Raw genomic sequence first — 24,052 nt, 5'->3', positions numbered from 1 at the left:
TAGTGAGCATAGATGATCATCAATATTCGGGATCGACTTCCCAGGGCATGGACTTATTTTACTTCTTATATATATATTTGGGATGGATTTTCCCAGGGAATGGACTTGCCTTACTTATTTGTATTATAATGAGTTATCTGGACATGGATCTTTTCCGTATCATTTATATTTAGGGATAAATTATTCCAGAGCTGGATTGGCCTTATACGGTACTGAGTGACTGACTATCAGTCGATGTGTATTTATATACGGGTTGGAACATCCTTGGGCTGGATTGGCCATAAACAGTACCGAGTGACCGGATAATTTGTGACCAGTATTTACATAAGGTCTTTCTACTAAGATATCATATGCCTCATATCATGCAGTATTGATCTATTTCACTTGTAATGAGTTTAACTGTTGAACTTGAAAGCATGCCTACATTTCTGTACCATTATCTTTACTGGACTGTACTTGCGGAGCTAATCATTTCTTTCAGCCCAGAGGTTAGTATTGTTACTTATTGAGTTAGTTGTACTCATACTACACTGTGCACCTCATGTGCAGATCCAGGTGCTCCCGGATACGACGACTGCTAGAATTCAGAGTTATTTCTGTTGGAGAGTATCAAGGTAGTTGCTTGACAACCGCAGACTTGATTCCCTTCCTGTTTAGTTATTGTACTGTTCTATACTTCAGATAGTGATGTTTATCAGTTAGACTTTGTATTCTTTTAGATGCTCATGTACTCAGTGACATAGAATTTTGGGAGTGTTATATTTGAAATTGTGAGATTTTTTCCGCTGAATTTAATTATTTTGTTTTCAAATTTAAAATATATAGTATTTTATTAAGATTTTTGGCTTGCCTAATATTGAGATAGGCTCCATCACGATATGTGATGAGATTTTGGGTCGTGACAAGTTGGTATCAGAGCTTTAGGTGACATAGGTCTCATGAGTCATGAGCAGATTTAATAGAGTCTTACGGATCGGTACGGAGACGTCTGTACTTATCTTCGAGAGGCTCTCGAACCCTTAGAAAAATTTTACTTTCTTGTATTCTATCGTGCGGAATTGATCCGGCTTGAAACATAACTCTTTGAATTCCTTCCACACATTCGTATGCGCACATGAGCGCTCGGTATTAGTTGTGCATCACCGGCTTGTGATTTCATGAACGAGATTCGTGATATGTATTCTGTATTTTGGTAATGGGCCAGTCTAGAGGACTTGAGGCCAGGTTTAGACCGTAGCTTAGACTCGGTAGCTTCAGTTGTAACCTGTACATTTTGACTCATATGTCCAGTAATGTCCCTACGAGTGGAATTTGTGGCTCGATGAGCGGTGGAATAGCTTTGTGATGAGTATGATGTAACTGCGGGATGTGTTAAGATGATTTGAATGTGGCAAGAAGTGTTTCCTTGAAATGTAAAGGAAGGCCATTGGGTGCTTTAGTTTCGTTTTGATGTGACGTACAATCTCGAGTATGAATATTTTGAAAGATCTTTCACGTTGTTAAATTTTGGGACAAATTAAATTCTCGTGTGTGGTTAATGAGTTTGTACTCAGAAAGATTAAGTGATTTCATAGTAATTGTGGTTGCGAAAGGGTATAACAAGATGCCAATTTGAGACTAAGCAGGTGGGTTATCTCCTGCGGAGTAATTTATGTAAGTGTGTTCCTTATGATGTGAATAGAGAGTTCCTTTTCTGCCAGCGGGGTGTATGTGTTGAGACTTGAATTTGAATCTGGTTAAAAAAGTTGACTTGAGTGTTAAGAGAATGAATGCGAGATTAGCGGATGATTGAGGTATTTTATGGTTGGTGTGCCTTGAGCTTGAGAAGAATTTTTGTTGAACTGACTGTGGTATTAAGGCAGTAATAAAGTATGGATATTGTGAGTTATCAAGTATTTTAATCTATGGCTTTGAGCCAAGTGGGGGAGCCTGCTATTGACAATTCAATTCATGGTCATGTGTCAAATATTTTATTTTGGTCTGAAGTATACTTGAGAATCAGTGATGACTTGCAGAGGTGGAGTTCGAGAATGACTCGAGTAAGTAAATTTCTAGATATGGGTTATATTATGCTTTATGAGTATATGAAAATTATGGGATGAGTGAGTTATTATTTGTGAATGATGTAGTGCACACGGAGTATGAATTTGATAGGTGGTATTAAAGTAGAGTTACTTCTTTGAGTGTTGTGCTAATGGGGCACGTGTCTTTTGGCCCATTTGGGCGGTGTAATGTGGATTTGAACAAAGGGGTGACTCTCGAAAAAGTTCTAATGGATTCGAGATTAATATGTAACAATTGAGAATTTTTGGCGGATTTGTTTATGGCTAAAATCTGAGATTTAAGTTGGATAGTGTCGAGACTTGTGGTATTTTTGTATATCATTATGGATTTTATATTTCAGTATCAGGAAGGTGAATGAAACAGCCTTAGACTCAAATAAGGTATTTTCAGAGTGGGTGTTTTGGTTTTGGTATTTATAGGGGTATTTATGATGTGGTGAGACTTTACAGATGTTTTGGTGGCAATATTCTTGGGTTTTGGTGACCTACGTGGTTTGGTCGAGTTATAGGAATTTAGTTCTAATAGCTTGGTTATGTGCAGATGGATTTCAAAGTATTTTTGATGGTTTCCACCATGGTTTGAACCGGATATTTTCTACTAGTGTGGTAAACGAGTTGTTATTGTGATTTCCTCCTGGAAGGAAGCAAGATAAAGGTTTCTAACTAACCGGATATGTAATTTGTTGGTGACCCAGAGTTGATAATGAGATTTTTGTACTTTTCACATGATGACAGGATAGATATTATGTGTTGTGTGGAAGTTAGATTTACATGTACAAGGTGGCAGTTCAGTCTTGAAGGAAGGTAACAAAGTTTTGGCAGAATGGTCATGAATTCTTAGACAACATGGGTGGTTCCAAATGACTAGATGAATACTACTACTACTTGGTATTGTATGAGAAGGGTGCGTATTTCATAAGGCACATTGTATTTGACTCACGGATGTTTAATTAATATTGCGATACTCACATGGTTGATAGACTGCTGATATTCAAATTATTACTTTGTGGCACGGAAGAATTATGAAAGTATTTCTCATGGGATTATCGTGAATGGAAGGTGTGTTAGTCATGTTTGCGCTAGAGTTGGGATCAGTTACGGTGATTCATGTGTTCAATGAATTTGGAGACTGAGAGTTCTCAGAAGTATATTGTTTAGGGTTGCGGCCTATTTGAGGTGACTATTTTATTTAAAACTCGGTGGAGGCACTAGTTGCGTTAATTATTTGTGATAGCTACGTGCTATAAGTGTGCATATATATGAGGTTTGAGCCAATGTGCTGGCATTGGGACAGGTATTTATACTCGAAAGAATGCTTAGGCTATTATATGCCTAGAGTTGACTATTAAGCGTAAAGTTATAACGTTTTCCGTATTCGTACCTTTGTTGAGAACTATCTGGGCTATACTTAAGGTTACAAAGAAGATGATTCCCTAAATAAACGGGGCAGTTACTAATTCTGTTTTTAAAAAAAATTGTCGATTGGAAGTGTGATAGCAGACTTTGCACATGCTTACATTATGGCATGCCATTTATACCAGTCGAGGAGTATGTGAATCTTATTTCATTTATCATATACATGTGTACTTATTTGATTGCTCCTCTATGATATGCTTGGACTGGAGGCCTGTGACCATGCCAGGCGGATTATGTTATTGGCACGTGAATTGTCCGTGCGGATCCATACACTGATAGTATTGGCACGTGAGTTATCCGTGCGGGTCCAGATATTATACTATAACACGTGAGTTGTCCGTGCGAGTGATGTTAATGTGAGCTCTAGAAGAGCTGGTTACTGTTATTAAATTTATGTGTCTTGGTTCTACTATATATAATAAGCTTATAACATTATAGTTGTGGTGGTGCTTGTTGAACTTATAAAACGGGTCTCTACTTTGAGACATCTTCCATTTTGGGTACAAGGTTGCACAGTTGTGGATTGAGTTGTATTGGTGTGATATGTCAATAGGATAGTTGCGTTTAATAATATAAGATCATTGGACCTAGAATGGATACTATCGGGTTTGATTCCTGTATATTGGGAGGATATGAAAGTAGGCTTAGGAGAGGATTGTGGTTCTGGTTGGGGCGAGAGAGCTCAATGGCTTCTCTATCTAATAAGAGGTTATGAATTGTTGATTGTTTCTTTCATCATTGGCAGTATACGAAGGTTTTGGAATGAGGTTCTGTTGAATGCGGGGTTTTATACTAGTACTTGGTTGGTTTGAGTAGTAATTGTGATCAGAAATGGTGCTACGAGTAAGCGAGTTGTGTCGTATGTTATGCGATTATATCTGGGGTTATGATTATGGCTTGGTACAGCGTGTTCAAACTCATACAGCGTGTAGATATGAGATTCAGGTCTTGAAAAGAAATTCTGAATGTTGGAAATTGAAGTCCAAAGTTTTGGGCTAAGGTTAAATTAATGATTTTTAGTTGTGTTATGTTGTCAGGCCTATATAGAATAGGGTGACGTGGGATCACCCCAGGTATGTGCATGGTAAGGAGGAACAATGATTTAAAGGTTTAGGAACAACTCTTGGCACGTTCGAGTACGAACGTATGTTTAAGTGAGGGAGATTGTAACGACCCGACTAGTCGTTTTGAGTATTTATGCTCCTTTCAACTATTTGAAGTCTTGAATAACTTCCTACGAGGTATTATAACTTGTGTAAATTGTCGATTTTGGTTTTAAGGTATTTCGGAGTTAGCTTGGAAGAATAAATTTCATGTTGGAAGCTTAAGTTAAAATAGTTGATCGGATGGTGACTTATGTGTAAACGACTCCGGAATAGAGTTTTGATAATTCCAATAGCTCCGTATGGTAATTTTGTACTTAGTAGTGTGTCCGGAAAATTATTTAAAGGTCCATAGTAGAATTAGGCTTGAAATGCCGAAAGTTAAATTTTTGGGAAGTTTGACCGGAGGGGTTGACTTTTTGATATCGAGGTTGAAATCTGATTCTAGAAATTAGAATAGCTTCATTATGTCATTTATGACTCGTGTGCAAAATTAAAGTGATACCGGATTGATTTGATATGTTTCGGCACAAGATATAGAATTTAAAAGTTCAAAGTTCATAGATTTTGATTTGATGTGAGATTCATCATTTTGATGTTGTTTGATATGATTTGAGGCCTCGAGTAGGTCCGTGTTATGTTATGGAACTTATTGGTATGTTCGGAAGGGGTCCGGAGGGCCTCGGGTGAGTTTCGGATGCTTAACGGATCGAATTTGAATTTGGAGGAGGAGCTGAAGTAGCTGGGCATCTGGTGTAATCGCACCTGTGCGAAAAAGAGTCGCAGGTGCGAGCTCGCGGATGCGAGAAATTAGTCACGGAAGCGAAAAATGCATGGGCTGTCCAGGCACCGCGGGTGCGAAAGATTTTGCCACGGGTGCGAAGCTGCAGGCGTGAAGAAATCCATCACAGGTGCGAAGCCGCAGGCGCAAAGAAATCATCGCAGGTGCGGACGCCGCAAGCACGAGAGTTATGCCGCGGGTGCGAAGACCGTAGGTGCGAAAAATATCATCGCGGGCGCGAAAATCCTGGGCAGAATGTTAAAAACAGAAGGGTGCCGAGTTTTGCCATTTTTGGACCTTCAAGCACGGTTTTTTGGGCGATTTTGAGAGAGAATTCAACGAAAACTTGAGGTAAGTACTTGTGATCATTTGTACTTCATAATATTGAATTATCATAGAATAATCCGACTAGATTACAAGTTTTTGAGGTGTAAATCGGGGGTTTGAACTTAAGGATTTGAAAATAAGATTTGAACATTTGGAGGTCGAGTTGAGGTCGAATTTTGGTAAAATTAGTATGGTTAGACTCGCGGTTGAATGGGATTTCGGATTTTGTAACTTTTGTCGGGTTCCGAGATGTGGGACCCACGAACAAATTTTGAGCTAAATTTTGGATTTTTATTGAAAATTAGTATTTTCTTATGGAATTAATTTCAATAAATTTTATCGAATGAATCGAATTAATTGTGGCTAGATTCGAGGCGTTTGGAGGCCAATTCACGAGGCAAAGGCATAGCGGAGTAAAGCATTATACGGTTTGAGGTAAGTAACACTTCTAAACTTGGTTCTGAGGGTATGAATCCATAAATTTGGTATGATATAAATTGTTTGGAGGTGACATACACGATAGGTGACGAGCATATGGACGTGCACCATATAAATTGTGTCTTGAATAAATCCTGTGCAGTTGTAAGATTAATGAATCATGTTATTATCTGAACATTCTCCACGTGTTAGAGAAATTGAGCTGAGCCTCCTATTAAAGATCATGTTTAGGAAACGTGCCAATATTTTGGGACCCATGAGGTCGTGTTGTTGTTGAATTAATTGTTCAAAAATATACATTTCACACTCAGTAATAATTGTCCATTGTGAGGATATTTATAGGATTGAGATGCGCAACGCAGCATGCCATAATGGCTTTATACATTACTATTTTATGGATCGAGGTTGCCCGCCTGCAGCAGGCCTTATCGGCTTTACTATTTTATAGATCGGGGTTGCCCGCCTGCAGCATGCCTTATAGGCTTTACTATTTTATGGATCGGGGTTGCCCGCCTGTAACAGGCCTTATAGGCTTTGCTATTTTATGGATCGGGGCTGCCCGCCTGCAGCAGGCCTTATCTGCTTTATTATTATACAGATCGGGACTGCCCGCCTGCAGTTGGCCATATTGGCTTTGTATTACGCTTAGGTTGAAGGAGCCCATCCGGAGTCTGTACACACCCCCAGTGAGCGTAGGTGATCATCGATATTCGGGATGGACTTCCCAGGGCATGGACTTGCCTTACTTACTTCTTATATATATATTTGGGATGGATTTTCCCAGGGCATGTACTTGCCTTACTTATTTGTATTGTAATGAGTTATCTGGACATGGATCTTGTTCGTATCATTTATATTTAGGAATAAATTATCCCAGGGCTGGATTGGCCTTATATGGTACTGAGTGACTGACTGTCAGTCGATATGTTTTTATATACGGGTTAGAATATCCCTGGGCTAGATTGGCCATAAACAGTACCGAGTGACCGGATAATTTGTGACCAGTATTTACATGAGGTCTTTCTACTGAGATGTCATATGCCTCATATTATGCAGTATTGATCTATTTCACTTGTATTGAGTTTAACTGTTGAACTTGAAAGCATGCCTACATTTCTGTACCATTATTTTTACTGGACTGTACCTGTGGAGCTCATCATTTCTTTCAGCCCAGAGGTTAGTCTTGTTACTTATTGAGTTAGTTGTACTCATACTACACTCTGCACCTCGTGTGCAGATCCAGGTGCTCCCGGATACGACGACTGCTAGAATTCGGAGGTATTTCTGTTGGAGAGTATCAAGGTAGCTGCTTGACGACCGCAGACTTGATTCCCTTCCTGTTTAGTTATTGTACTGTTCTATACTTCAGACAGTGATGTTTATCAGTGAGACTTTATATATATTTAGATGCTCATGTACTCAGTGACACCGAGTTTTAGGAGTGTTATATTTGAAATTGTGAGATTTCTTCCGCTGAATTTAATTATTTTGTTTTTAAATTTAAAAGATATGGTGTTTTATTGAGATTTTCGGCTTGCCTAGTATTGAGATAGGCGTCATCACGACATGTGAGATTTTGCGTCGTGACACTTATATAAAAAAATTACCCTGTGGAACTCTCAGAAGTTAAAGTCCATATTTTTGTTGTAAAAGTCTCTAAAGCTTATAAATAGTTTTGGTAACTGATCACACTGTATCTTTTTCTGTTTGAATCTTCCCCTTGTATACTATGAACTTTCTGCACACTGCATCTCTTACTTTTTATCGTACTTCAGGTAATCACCAGAGTTACTGATTGCTAATAAGATTGTGGGAATTGCAGGCCATTGTTTGATTTTTCTGGTGATCCAGAAATTGTTAAATGCATCCATTTCGCTAAAGATGGCATCCATGCTGTTCTTTTAGTATTTTCTGTAAGAAGTCAATCGCTTTTCAAGAGAACAGCAAGCAGTCTGTCAAATGTGCTCAGGATTTCTTTGGTAACAAAATTAATGATTACATTATATATTGTGGTCTTCACTAGTGGAGATGATCTTGAAGCAAATGATTTGACTTTGGATGATTACTTAGTCTTGACTGCCCTAAGACTTTAAAGGTAAGATTACATGTAGATTCGCTGTATTCGCTGCCCTGAGCCATTATTGTGGTCTTCACTGCCGGTATTAAAGTGAATACACCAGTGTATTCGCGCAGCGCGAATACAGCAACAAAAAGCGCCTAAAAATTAGGGCAGTCCAGCTATACGCGCATGTATTCGCGCTATGTATTCATGAATACAGCAGCAAAAGACGCCTAAAATCAGGGCAGCCAGTTGTACGCTCATGTATTCACTTGTATTCGCGCATGAATACAGCAGCAAAAAACGCCTAAAATCAGGGCAGTCCGGTTGTACGCGCATGTATTCACATATATTTATGAATACAGTAACGGCAATCACCTTAAAAATAGGTATGTCCAGCTGTCTAATAACGGAAATAATATCAATTAGCGTGATACACTCCTAATATAACTCAACAAAATCAATTTTAACATGCCTCATTATCAACTCAATTCATTAGAATGATTTTTAAGTTGTATATAACTTTTGTATTTGGTGTGTTTCAATAATTTTTTTGTTACTGTTGCATTCATTAGATTCAATGTTTGTATTTACTGTATTCGCTATTTTATATTCAGTGTATTCAAATGTATTTGTATTAACAGTATTTTAGTTATTCCTAATACATGTTATTACTATTGTATTCAGTATATTTTATTGGTTGTATTTACTATATTTTTTTGGTATTCAGTGTATTTAATTATATTTCACTATATTTTAAAATTAAATATATTCACTGTTTATATTATGTTCTATTTTAATGTTTCTATTCAATGTATTTCAATGTTTATATCTTGTATTCATGCACATTGTATGTACAGTATGCATGAATACATGTGTTTTATCATAAACACATGCAAAAAAAAAAATTATACAAAAATACAATGTGTTTGAGTAAATTTGTATAGAATACAATATACTTGTATCATTGTATGTGACTAAATAGCAAAGAAGAGAAGAAAGTTCGTCGGAAATGGCGTTTTCCGGCCAAGACTTCTTGTGTTGCTTCGCTACCTCTTCCATTACAATTTACAACATTTCTAATTCGACCGCTTCTTCCTATTTTCTCTCTTACTCACCGCGCTAAGAATCCCTATTTCTCTTCAATCTCTTCGTCGCCCAAGGTAACTCTGCTTCCTTTTTTTTATTATAGGTTTACTTTCATGTTTCTGATTTTGAGATTTTTAGGCTTTCTTTTATGATTTGTTTCTCTTTCGTATATCTATGATTCGGCCTACTTTGCTCGAAGAGAGAGAGAGAAAGAAGAAAAATTCAGAGAAAGAATCGTGTGTTAATTGAAAGAAAGAGAGGGAAAAAACATAAATAGCGTATTTCATGCCTTATTTCATTCCTCAATTGTAGTATATACCATAAATACTTATTTTGCTATAAAATATAAAAGGTAGCTATAGAAAATAATATTTTAAAATAATTTTGATTTATAATAAATAGGATGTATACCTTTGCTATAGAAGGTAAAATTTTCAAGTTATTAATGTTTTTGTTTCTAGCATTCTTTTGTCCAATATCAGAAATAGTCTCTCTACCTCCACAAGGTAGGAGTAAAGTCTGCATACGCATTACTCTTCCCAGACCCCACACCGTGGGAATATATATATGTTGTTATATTCTGTCCAAGAGCTTTGTTTATTGGTTTTAACGCTTTTCCCATTCGGCTAATTGTGATGCCTATCTTTTTTTTTTTCTTCTACTGTAACACTTCATAAGGTCAAGAAGGATACAGTTTGTATATGAATCTAGTAAAAAATGTATATGAAATTCTGTAGAAAAAACATCATTATTTTAGTTAATTATTTTCTCTCTTACTTTCTCATGAATGTGAAGACTGCTCCAGATAAAATTATTTAATTTAATTTGTATTGCCATTACAGGAAACACTTGCTATGTGTCAAAATAGACAAGTGCTTTTTGACAATAGGACTAAAGACCCAATTAAGAAAGCTGAGCAATTGAAGGAGCTTCTTTTCCAAGTGAATTTGGTTGTAGAAAAGAATGGTGGAAAACATATACGAATGAGTTGTTCAAGGAATTAAAGGTTTGAGCTAGTAATTGGTTTGATGCTTTTCAACATTATCTGTATATGTTTTTACTTGTCAGTGGAATCAAGACCTTTGTTGTCATCTCTACTTATTTGCAGGAAGGAGCTATGACTTTTCAGAATCAGAAGACACAGGACGTTGATTCCTCTATAGGATGTTCCGAGCAAGAGATCGCAGAACTGAAGGAACAAATTAGACGAATTACTGAAGCGGTAAATTAGAGTAAATTTTACGGGTAGTCATTTAACTTTGTGTTTATTACTCAAAAGTTTTTTTTTTTTTTTGGTTACTGTAACGACCCGACCGGTCGTTTTGAGCTCTAACGCATCGTTCGACGATTTGAGGCCTTGAATAGCTTCATTTCAGGTATTATGACTTGTACGTGTAGTCGGAATCGAATTTCGGGGAAGTTAGGAGTTGATTTGGGAAGAAAATTCTAAATTCGGAAGCTTAAAGTTGGAAGAATTGACCAAAGTTTGACTTTTGAGTAAATGACCTCGGAATCGGGATTTGAAGGTTCCAATAGGTCCGTATGATAATTTCGGACTAGGTCGTATGATGATTTCGGGCTTGGACATATGTTCGGGTCGAGTATCGGGTGGCCCGGGAGTATTTCGTCACCTATTACTAAAGGTTGGCATTTTTAAAATTTAAGAATTTCTTAAGTTTAGGTTGAAGTGGATTTTGATGTTATCGATATCCGTTTGAGATTCCGAGCTTGAGAATAGCTCTGCATGGAGATTCTGGTCTTAGGGGCGCGTCCGGATGTGGATTTGGAGGTCTGTAGGTCATTTCCGGGTCATTTGGCGAAAGTTAAAAATTTGAAGGTTTTTGGAAAGTTTGACCGGGAGTAAACTTTTTGATATCGGGGTTGGATTCAGATTTCAGAAGTGGGAATAGGTTCGTAATGTCAATTATGACTTGTGTGCAAAATTCGAGGTCAATCGAATTTGATTTGATAGATTTCGGCATCGAATGTAAAAGTTTGAAGTTCTAAAGTTCATAAATCTTGAATTGGGGTGTGATTCGTGATTTTGATGTTGTTTGATGTAATTTGAGGCCTCGAGCAGGTTCGTGTTATGTATTGGGACTGGTTGGTATGATTGGACAGGGTCCCCGGGGCCTTGGGTGTGATTTGGGGTGGTTCCGGACCAAGTTTGGGTGTTTTGATGCAGTTGTGTTGGTTCTGGTTTTGTCCTTCGCGAACTCGAAGGGAGTCCCGCGTTCTCGAAGAAGGATTTTGGGCTGCTGGGATTTACCCAACGCGAACGCGATGCAGCCTACGCGAATGCGAAGCATAGGCTGGGGAAGCCTACGCGAATGCGAAGAGGGAGATCGCGAACGCGTAGAAGGAAAAGGGGTGGCAGGAGCCTGGAGCAGGCTCGCCTTTGCGAACGCGGCTCGTGGACCGCGAACGCAAAGGGGCAGGGGTCGGAGGTTTCGCGAACGCGAAGATGGATTTTTGGGCAGTGGCATTTGGCCTTTGCGAATGCGAGGCCTTGGTCGCGAACGCGAAGAAGGGGTGACTGTGCTGGGCATAATGTTTTTAAAACGGGATTTGAGTTCATTTCACCCATTTTCCACACGGCTTGGGTAATGTTTGGAGCTCTACAAGAGAGTATCTTCACCATCTAATGCAAGGTAAGTGATTCCCACCTATTACAAGTTAAATACTTGGTTTATATATGGATTTAAATATGGAAATTAGTAGAAATTTGGGATTTTGAAGAAAAACCTAGAAATTAATATTTTTGGATTTTGACAACGAAATTAGACATAGAATTTGGAATAAATGACATATTTGAGTTCGTGGTGTTATGGGTAAAGTTTATCTCCGAAAATTTTTGGAATCCAGGCACGTGGGCCCGAAGGTGGACTTTATCGATTTTTCGAGCGGAGTTGAAAATTGCTTAAATTGATTAGTTATGAGTATTAGAACAAATATTGATTTATTTGCACATTATTTGCATAGCTTTGGATCGACAGGCATCGATTTGAGATGTTAGTGTGGCATTGGAACCGGCTATGAAACTTCGGAGCGAGGTAAGTATCTTATCTAACCTTGTAAGAGAGAATTTACCCCATAGATGATTAAAATTAATATATGCTGTTAATTGTGGGGGCTACGTATGCACGAGGTAATGAGAGTCCGTGCGTAGCTACTAATTATGCTTATATCCGGGTAGTTTAAGACCCAAATCATGAATTATTTGTAATGTTTGCATCCTTTGTTAATTAAAGTATCTGATCATATTGGAAATTGTTAGAGGAAATAGTAAAAGACCAAAATTTCACGTACTTGAATTTTTGTGCGAATTACTCGATCGTTAATAGAAATTGTACGTCCTTACGCGTTAGCCTTGTGATAGCTTCTCATTCCGGAGGTTCGTAAAGTGTCCTCCTTTTTTGTGGAGCAGGCTGAACACCTAGGTAGAATAAATGTATCTATGGTTCGTGTCGCTCGACCCTCGACAATGTATACATTATTCCGGTTCGGACCGAACGACCCACTAATGCCCGGCATTTTATTTGGTATTCCTTATTTATTTGATAATTATACTTGACATTTTCTGAGCTATTTTGATAGACTACAAGATTTAAAAATTTATGCCTTAAAAGAAATATATGGAAGACTATGTAACTTACTGATTTACCCCATTATTTCCAAATGCTTCATATCTGCTCATGCTTTTATTATGTTGCTTTATTGGACCTTTAGTAAGTGTCGGTGTCGACCCCTCGTCACTACTTCTTCGAGGTTAGACTTGATACTTACTGGGTACGCATTGATTTACGTACTCATACTACATTTGCTATACATTTTTGTGCAGGTACCTATACGTCTAGTGATCTTTTGGGCGCAGAGGTGCAACTATTAGGGGTGGGCATAAAATTCGAAAAACTGAATTCCGAACCGAACCGAATTAATTTGGTTTTTCGGTATCCGATTTTTTGGTTTTTCGGTATTATTCAGTATAGATTTTTCGGTATTTCGGTATTTCGGTTCGGTACTCGGTATTGATTTTTTGATATTTCAGTATACCGAAATATATTAAGTCCAAGCCCACCTCTATTTCTATTTTTCAGCCCAATAAAGAATAAACCTAAACCCAACACCCCTAATCCCTTAGGCCTTAGAGACTTAGAGAGCAGATGGCAAAATTTAGCTTCTGCTTACCCCTTCCCTTTTCTATTTTGTAACCCTAATTTCTCTCAAAAACATTGCTTAACTGCTGCTGTAATTCACGATTACAATAGCAGAGACGGCAACGACAACTTCACGACCTCGGCAACGACGACTCCTCTCCTCGGCGACTACTTGTTTGCTCATTGTTGACCTTTATTCTTCAATCTTCAAGTCTTCAATAGGTTCACAACTTCTTCATTCTTCATTCTTCAGGTTTTATGTTAGTTTCAACTTCTAATATTTCATGAAGTTTCTTATGTTGACAATAATCAGTTTTTGAGCATTTAAAGAAAAATTATTTTTTTTAGCTAGTGAAAAGTTTTAGCTCGAGTCGTTAGATTTTTCAAACATTACATTCCTTTGAAAAGCTTTGCCAGATTCTCTTAGGCTACTAACAAAAGAACAATATCATCTTAGAGTATAAATCTTCTGCTGTATTTTTGCAATGTTCACATTTTCTTTTCAGGATCCAATATTGTAATTGTTAAATCTAGGTCATTGCACTCTATGAATTATTTTTTTACTCTATGTAATTATCGAGATTTTATTTTCTAAGTTTGCCTTTGAGTGGTTGAATTCTCAGCAGAAGTCAGAAGAGACATTAGGCAATAGGCATATCATAATCTTGGGAGATTTGAAAGACTTTGGTATGATACCGAAACCGTACCGAACTAAATAAGAAAATACCGAACCGTACCGAACTATTTTGGTACGGTATTTGGTATGCACAATTAATATACCGAATCATAGTTATTAAATATTGTACCAAATTACCGAACGCCCACCCCTAGCAGCTATTGCAGGAACTTACGGTGAGCTGCATTCCATGTTACAAATTCGCAGCATACAGAGTCTCCATCAGTGTTATTTACATACTCCTATCTAATTTGTATTCCAGACAGATGTTACATTTATCATATCTCCTAGTTGATGCTCATGCACTTATGACACCGGGTTTTGAGGGTCTTTCAAGCTACTTATTATTGTGGTACGTGCAGATACTTTCACTTACTCCGTAAATTCTATTTCATACTGTCTAATTAAGGAAGATATTGATTCCAAAAATACTAAAACGGGTAACTAAATTGATAAATCACCGTTGGCTTGCCTGACGGCGGCGTTAGGTGCCATCACGACCCATAATGGAAGTTGGGTCGTGACAACATGGTATCATAGCACTAGGTTCACGTAGATCTCATGAGTCATGAGCAATTCTAGTAGAGTCTTGCAGATCGGTATGAAAACATCTGTACTTATCTTCGAGAGGCTACAGGGGTTGTTAGGAGCACTTCCCTTCTTGATTCCTCATGGTGCGATTTGATTCCTTTGAGGCTTATGCCTTTATTTTCTTCCTACTCATTCTTATACGATATTGAGCGGTCGTGTCAATCGGGCATCGAGGAGTTGTAGTGGTACTACAGGCGTGGTGCAGGATGCTTTTCCCTGCGCATTCAAGCAAGTTATTATAGTCTTCTTGTGGAAGGAGGTTCCGTCATTTTAGCTCAGTATCGGTATGGTTTTTAGGCTACGCTTAGTGTTGGTATGGTAGGGTATCTGTCTACGTGCCGAGCTAGTGAACGGCTCGAAAGGAGGATCTCTCAGTGCATGATTTAGAGGATCAATATTTAATCCCCACAAAGGAAAGGCAATTGGACTATGAATGTTCAGGTTTGAGTTAATGGAGTAACGAGACTTGGTATTTTTTAGCGTGGTGGACTTTTCATTGTGATGCGGTGTCGTCATCCTTGTTTGAACGCGTTTTCGGTTTGCTGGTGCTATGGTCTTTTTGATTTTTTCCCTCGGGGCGGGGTGGTATAAAATGGTTCCTGAGGGGCGGGTGTGAGGAATAGCAGTGTGCAGTGGTTCAAGGTCAAATTGGTATTTCTAATGTGACGGCTCGAGTAAGATGATCTTTCAGGAGGCTTAAAGTTGGTAGCAATTTATTGGTTCAGGTGCAACAGAGATGGATTTTGATTTGATGCAACATTTGGGCAGCAAAGTATGAGGGAGGACATGGCGGAAAGCGTTTCGCGATGGTTGAAGTATTAGAAAGTCAAGTATGAAAAACAGAGATTGGGAAGTTACTTAAAGGAGATGGTTTAACCGAAGTAAGAGTGGCAAATTAGCATATAGGTTCCGTAGTAGGATAGTCGCGTGCCTTGAGAAAGTGTAGAACGGTTTAGGAATCATGATGGAGGGTGATTTGGCCTACGGATTTTATTTGGAGTGGTGGTCATTGTACGAATGGAAGATGGAATATGGCAGAAAGGAGTTGCTTGAAATGAAGAGGGGTGTGGAGATTTGATCTGAGGCAATATGATTTGAGTTTGGAAGGTATTGTTGAACTTTCAGTTGATGTCAATAGGGAAGGAGCAGACTTGCACAGCTGGTGGACGAGCATGGGCTCGGGAGGGTTACCGAATGCGTGGTAGTTGCACCCAGTACAACGTCATTGGAAGACGTTGGCATGGAATTTTCACAGGTGGGTTATCTCTTGTGAACAGGCTAGCGGTTACGTGATGCTGATGAAGCTACTATGAAGGATTTTATTTGCTACCCGGTAAGAGGTCGAATATGAGATTTACGAATGATTCAGAATGTTCATGAAAAGATTAACAAAATGCTTCGCGAGACTTGGCGGTTTAACGGTGCAAAAAAAAATTATGGTGATGGAGAATGAGGAATCTTTGTAGGTTCTAGATTTATGTGATTGTAGCTTAAAGTTAAGTGGAGGAGCCCCACCGTCTACGATTGGATCGCGTGGTTGTTGGCTTATGCAGCTTTTGGTTATCGGCGCATTGGTGGATTATTTGTGCCTAATAAAAAGGAAACATCAGGGGTAATTCGAGCAGAGAAATTGATAAGTGCTATATTTCGTCTTATCGATTCGGGTGCAGGTTTTGGGAAGACTCAGAGTTATGCTTCTTGTAGAGGTAATGTGCAAATTCAGCCGGTTGCTTCTTTGTGATGGTATTCATGTACTAGCAGGGCAATGGAGTTTGGTTATATTCGAGACTAGGTCAGAGTGGGTGACTCTTAACAACGGTTCAGTAGGTTCAAGAATTTAAGTCCGATACTTAAGGATTTTGGGTCCGTTGTATGGTTAAGGATCGAGTTCTGCAGTGGATTGCGAATGGGACTTGGAGTGTTATATGTTATTACCGGGTAAGCGGTGCAGTATTGGAGGAAAGAAAGAAATGGCTTTGGATTTGCAGGAGGTACTGCATAATGGGTATACCAATTGGAGATGCTATTGTGCACTGGAGAAAGGTATAAGGTGATTCATGGATATTAAGACGATGTAGTCTCGCGATTCGGGTCACTTGGGATGAGTACGGATTGAGTTCGTTATGTTGTGAATGGAGCTAACGTTATTTCTAAGGTAGGTCAAGGGTAAATTTAAAGAAGTTGGGTCGGTTGTAATGTTTGAATCAACATGATTGTGGCAATGGTCGGTTCATTCGGTGTGTGAAGTTATAACGTGTGGTTTGCGGTTGTCCGTGCCGTGCAGGCTCGACAACCACCATAAATTGATTGATTTGGGAGGTATGTGACTTTAAATGGCCTTGTGGCATAAATGGACTTCCGGAAGAGTCATGGCGGTTTAGATCACGACTTGAGGTTGCATTTTCTGTGATTTGTGAATTCAGTTGCGTGTTGCGTTGGTCTTTCTGAAACGAGCTAAGCAAAAAGTCTTCTAGCCAATGAAGTGTTTATTTTACTGGTGATTCAGGGGTTGTGATGAATTTGGGCATCCTCGCGTAACAGTATGATAGGTGCGTCGAGCGACATGGGAATTTGAAAGTCGAGGTTAAGGGTTGTGGTTCGGTATTGATAAGAATGTCACGAGCTCGGATGAGTAGGGAAGAATTCAGATGTTTAGAGTAAGCAGGAGTTATCTTAGTGTCGCCTGAGAATGGTGTTCGGTGGAAGAGGTATTGTGTATTGGTTTGCGGATTGTGAATTACCTTACAGATTAGCACGGTCGGTGGTATGGGAATGCAACCTTTGCTACCTAGTGCAGAATAGTTGTGGGAGCATACCCCACAGGGAGATTTGCATTGGGGTGGCGTGGTAGTCACTTGATTGTTATAGATTGAAACCAAGTATGGAGATTTTGGTGATATCGCTAATGTGTGAGCCAGAGAGACATTCTATTCCTTGGGTTGTGGACTGTATGATGTTTGTTCCGGATTTAACGGTTGTTATTGTATGTCATGAAAAAAAAATCTTTGGAAGGATACTGGCCCAGTATGATATGATCAAAATCGGTGTGAGGTTCCGTGTAGCTTGTAGAATAATGTGAGCAGGATGGCTCTCGAGATGCAGGTCATTATCGCACCTTGGTTGTTCTTGAGTTTCGTAGCGTGCGGCGCTATCCATCTCCCCGGTATTTGTATTATGCACTTGGCATGCTTGTGGTCGATATTCGGGTATTTCATAAGTATAAGTGTTATGACTTGATGTGTGTTTTCTTCTTGATTATTATGTGAGGATTAGGTGGCACGTTGCCACGAGTATATAATGTTTGGATCGGGTTGCACGCCGCAACAGTGTCGTGATGAATCGGGTTGCACGCCGCAACATCGAGATGTTGAGCATGGTTCCTTACGCTCATTTTGTGTACCTTGTTTTCATTCCTGAGGTAGGATTATAGCACCTATTCATCCGTTTTATTCGTTACGCGAGCCGGGTAATTCCCTGTCAGAGATCATTCTTCCTTATGAGTCATATTCGAGTTCGTAGCTTATTGGCGCATTGTGGGTATCATATGAGACTCTTGGCATTGTCTGGGGTGACTTGTTGCCAGAGCAGTTTGTACTGGGTGAGACGAGACTGTTGGACCTGAAATTAGTGCAATCAGACTTATATGAGGTATATTAAAGAGCAAATATCATCATTCAGTTCAGAATGGGGTAATGGTTCTTGTCCGGGGAGAGACTCAATGATTTGTTGATTCGACATGTGGTTATAAGTTTCCACACGACCCTTTCGTCATGGCGGTATTGTGAGAATTGGGACATCACTTATATACGTCATGAGATGTATTGCGGGCAATGAACTTGTGAAATTTCAGCCATTGTGGTCAGAGGATGTCATTATTGGTAACCGACTTATGTGGGTGCATGGTGTGATTTCAGCACAAGTGCACAATCATGTTTTAGTACACTGTGTGGTGATTAATACGGTGTTCGTATGTTAGAAGCAGGTATTGTAAAGAAATTTGGAGGTTGAGATTTGGTTCTAAGGCTTATTGATTGAATAAAAAGGAGGACCTTTAGTCCGGCTCGAGCTGAGGTGCCAAGCTGGGATTGTGATGGCACGGGTAGGTGCACAAGGTGTTAAACAGTAATTTTGGACAACTCCGGAGTAATTTTTGACACGTTCGAGGACGAACATATGTTTAAGTGGGGGAGAATGTAACGATCCGATCGGTCGTTTTGAGCTCTAGCATGTCGTTCGATAATTTAAGACCTTGAGTAGCTTCACTTCAGGTATTATAACTTGTACGTATGGTCGAAATTGAATTTCTGGAAGTTCGGAGTTGATTTGGGAAGAAAATTCTAAATTCAGAAACTTAAAGTTGGAAGAGTTGACCAAAGTTTGACTTTTGAGTAAACGACCTCAGAATCGGGATTGATGGTTCCAATAGGTCTGTATGATGATTTCAGACTTGGGCGTATGTTCGGGTCGAGTATCGGGTAGACCGGGAGTATTTCGGCGCCTATTACTGAAGGTTGGCATTTTTAAAGTTTAAGAATTTTCTAAGTTTGGTTTGAAATAAATTTTAATGTTATCGATGTCCGTTTGAGATTCCGAGCCTGGTAATAGCTCCGCATGGTGATTCTTGTCTTAGGTGCGTGTGCGTATGTCGATTTGGATGTCTGTAGGTCATTTCGGGGTCATTTGGCGAAAGTTGGAAATTTGACGGTTTTTGGGAAGTTTGACAGGGAGTGGACTTTTTGATATCGGGATCGGATTCTGATTCCGGAAGTGGGAATAGGTGAGTAAATGTGAATTATGACTTGTGTGTAAAATTCAAGGTCAATCGGATTTGATTTGATAGGTTTCGACGTCGAATGTAGAAGTTTGAAGTTCTAAAGTTCATAAAGCTTGAATTGGGATACGATTCGTGGTTTTGATGTTGTTTGATGTGATTTGAGGCCTCGAGCAGGTTCGTGTTATGTATTGGGACTGGTTGGTACGATTAAACGGGGTCCCGGGGGCCTCAGGTGTGATTCAGGGTGGTTCCGGACCAAGTTTGAGTGTTTTGATGCTGCTGGTTGCTGGTTCTGGTTTTGTCCTTTGCGAACGCGATAGAGTCCCGCGTTCGCGAAGAAGGATTTTGGGCTGCTGGGATTTACCCAACGCGAACGCGATGAAGCCTACGCGAACGCGAAGCAGAGGCTGGGGAAGCCTATGCGAAGGGGGCGATCGCGAATGCGTAGAAGAAAAAGGGGGAGCTGGGGCCTGGAGCAGGTTGGCCTTCGCGAACGCGGCTCGTGGATCGCAAATGCAAAGGGGCAGGGGTCGGAGGCTGCGAACGCGACGAGGAGGTCGCTAACGCGAAGAGGGATTTTTGGGCAGTGGCATTTGGCCTTCGCGAACGCGAGGCCTTGGTCGCGAACGCGAAGAAGTGTGCTGGGCAGAATGTTTTAAAAACGGGATTTAGATTCATTTCACCCATTTTCTACACGGCTTGGACGATTTTTGGAGCTCTGCAAGAGAGTATTTTCACCATCTAATGCAAGATAAGTGATTCCCACCTATTGCAAGTTAAATACTTGATTTACATATGGATTTAACACATGGAAATTAGTAGGAATTTGGGATTTTGAAGAAAACCTAAAAATTAGTATTTTTGGATTTTGACCATGAACTTGGACATAGAATTTGGAATAAATGACATATTTGAGTTCGTGGTATTATGGGTAAAGTTTATTTCAGAAAAATTTCGAAATTCGGGCACGTGGGCCCGAGGGTGGACTTTATCGACTTTTCGAGCGGAGTTGAAAATTGTTTAAATTGATTAGTTATGGGTATTAGAACAAATATTGATTTATTTGCACATTGTTTGCATAGCTTTGGATCGACAGGCATCGGTTTGAAGTGTTAGAGTGGTATTGGAGCCGGCTATGAAACTTCGGAGCGAGATAAGTCTCTTGTCTAACCTTATAAGAGAGAATTTACCCCATAGGTGATTAAAATTAATATATGTTGTTAATTGTAGGGGGCTACGTACGCACGAGGTGACGAGAGTCCGTGCGTAGCTACTAATTATGCTTATGTCCGGGTAGTTTAGGATCCAAATCATGAATTATTTATAATATTTGCATCCTTTGTTAATTAAAGTATCTGAATCATATTGGAAATTGTTAGAGAAAATAGTAAAAGACCAAAATTTCACGTACTTGAATTTTTGTGCGAATTACTCGACCGTTAATAGAAATTGTACCTCCTTACGCGTTAGTCTTGTGATAACTTCTCATTCCGGAGGTTCGTAAAATGTCCTCCTTTCTTGTGGAGCGGGCCGAATGCCTCGACAGTATAGATGCATCTATTGTTCATGTCACTCGCCCCTCGGCAGTGTACACATTATTTCGGGCCAGACAACCTCGGCAGAATCGTGCGTTATATCGTCAGTAGCCCGAATATTCACGAGCAAATCCTCCCACTGATGCCCGGCATTTTATTTGGTATTGGTTATTTATTTAATAATTATACTTGACATTTTCTGAGCTGTTTTGATAGACTACAAGATTTAGAAATTTATGCCTTAAAAGAAATATTTGGAAGACTAGGTAACTTACTGATTTACCCCATTATTTCCATATGCTTCATTTATGTTCACGCTTTTATTATGCTACTTTATTGGACCTTTAGTATGTGTTGATGTCGACGCCTCATCACTACTTATTCGAGGTTAGATTTGATACTTACTGGGTACGTGTTGATTTATGTACTCATACTACACTTGCTGCACATTTTTGTGCAGGTACCTGTATGTCTAGTGATCTTTTGGGCGCAAAGGAGCAGCTATTGCGGGGACTTACGGTGAGCTTCATTCCATGTTACGAATCCGCAGCATACAGAGTCTCCATCAGTGTTATTTACATACTCCTGTCTAATTTGTATTCCAGACAGATGTTGCATTTATCATATTTCCTAGTTGATGCTCATGCACTTGTGACACCGGGTTTTGGGGGTCTTTCAGGCAACTTATTATTGTGGTTCGTGCAGATACTTTTACTTACTCCATAAATTCTATTTCATACTGTCTAATTAAGAAAAATATTGATTTCAAAAATACTAAAACGGGTAACTAAATTGGTAAATCACCGTTGGCTTGCCTGACGGCGGCGTTAGGCGCCATCACGAACCATAGTGAAAGTTGGGTAGTGACAGTTACGTAAAAGTTATTCTACTTTGTGTTCATTGCCCAAAAGTTATTTTTCTTTCTTTTGTTACACAAAAATCATTTTACTATGCTCTAGTTATCACAATAATCACTTTGACAAGATTTTACAAACCTTTCACCTGGAAAGCCTATTATGCCCTTGACGTTATAAATTCTCTCATTTATGTAATACCTTCTATATAATATATGTTATATAATATACTTTTACCCATGTATTTTACTTATAATTAAAATAACTTAATATTATTTTATTTATTATTTTTATAATATATTCATACATTTAATTTTTTTAATATGAATTTTTAAGATATATAAGTAGCATTATTAAATTTGTGAGTAACATTACTAGGAACAAATCTCAAGTCCACGTTCTTAATCATGCTTAATGAAATATGTTTAATGAAAAATAAAAAATTAAAGCTCATTAATTTCAGCCAAGTTCTTACCCATTAATTTAATAAATAAAATACCCATATTTAGCAAAATGATACATCACATTAATACTTTCAAATAAATAATATTAACAGATAAAGCTTTAAAAAATTAATATTAAAAACAAATATCTTTGAAACTTCTTTTAAAATTTTTATTGACTATAAAAAAATTATCATTTGTTAAACAAATATGTTTTTATTATTTTAAATAAATATTAAAAATAAATATTCTTTTTATCATTTTTATATTTAAAATATGTTCATGTTCGAATATGATTAAATAAATTGAGTGCCATGAAAAAAATTAAATGTATGGATATATTACAAAAATAATAAATAAAATAATTTAATTTTTTTTAATTATTAGTAAAATACCTAGGTGAAAATATATTATATACTCCCTCCGTTTCGATTTATGTGAATCCATTTGATTGGGCACGAAGTTTAAGAAAAGAGAGAAGACTTTTGAACTTGTGGTGTAAAATGAGGCATATTTATTTTGTGTGGCTATAAATCATTGCATAAAGGAAAATTGTTTCCCAATATGGAAAGTGACCATTCTTTTTGGCATGGACTAAAAATGAAATAAGTTCACATAAATTGAAACGGAGGGAGTAGTATATAATATAAAAGGTATTACATAAATGAGAGGGTTTATAATGTCAAAGACATAATAGACTTTTCAAGTAAAAGTATTATAAAATCTGCCCAAGGTGACTTTTGTGATAAATAGAGCAAAGTAAAATAACTTTTGCGTAACAAAAGAAAGAAAAGTGACTTTTGGGTCACGAACACAAAGTTGAATGATTTTTACGTAACAAAAAGAAGAAAAGTGACTTTTGAGTAATGAACACAAAGTTGAATGATCACCCATGAAATTTCAATGTATATCCTAATTGTCGATGTACTACACATAATATGTCAAAGTTGGTACCTGATCATATAGGTATATAGTGTCTTTGGGCCTTTTATGCCTCAATTCCAAACAAGTTGAGTTTGACCAGATAAATCCAGACCGTCATTTATGGACCAACTCATGTTTATTTATTTGACATGTCGAATCTAAGCTCAAGGAGACCATGGTAAGCCTAGAAAAGAAATTAGAGAAGGAGCGAGCTGCTATAGTTAAGGCTGAAAAAAATGCTAAAGATGATCAGAAGAAATCAAAGGAGGAGAATCGCGAGTTGAGAGGTCTCGAAGAGAGACTAATAAATCGGATACCACCCCCAGCCCCAGGCTGTAACATTTTGTAAGTTAAGATATGGGGAATGTGTATGTTTTGAAAGTACTTTAATTTATAGCTTTAAATTGTTTTGAGGTTATATGTATGGTTGGATGTGTGTGTTTTTTGAAGTAGCCTCACCTTGATTTATTTGAGGATGTTTGCATGCACTCGCTTCTATCCTCTTCTGTACTGTCAAATTGACAATATGATACAGCGCCTCTGCTAGAAAATTGCTATTTTTCGACCGTCAAAACGGGTGACGGTCGGAATGCGGTCAGAAAATGCTGGTTTCTGACTACATTCAAATCGAAATAATACGGTCGCAAAATAGTTGGTCTGAAATAGTTTGCGACCGATTCCGTCTGTAATTTGCGACTACGACAGTCGCATAGTCAAAATATAAAAACGACTAATTAATGTTATCAGCTTTGCGACTGACGTGGTCGCAAACAATATAAATTAATTTTTTATTTTTATATAAGCTTTCCCACTACTTCAGTC

At 38.4% G+C, this 24,052-nt stretch overlaps 1 pseudogene; it reads left to right on the top strand.

Moving 5' to 3' along the window:
- Positions 1-4,371: 4,371 nt before the first annotated feature.
- Positions 4,372-23,579, top strand: LOC107831150 (immune-associated nucleotide-binding protein 9-like; annotated as a pseudogene).
- The last annotated feature ends 473 nt before the right edge of the window (positions 23,580-24,052 follow it).

Source organism: Nicotiana tabacum, chromosome 22, assembly GCF_000715075.1.
Source record: "Nicotiana tabacum cultivar K326 chromosome 22, ASM71507v2, whole genome shotgun sequence".
NCBI classification, from domain to species: domain Eukaryota; kingdom Viridiplantae; phylum Streptophyta; class Magnoliopsida; order Solanales; family Solanaceae; genus Nicotiana; species Nicotiana tabacum.
Note: the sequence above shows the minus strand (reverse complement) of the source record. Positions and strands in the feature narration are given on the sequence as shown.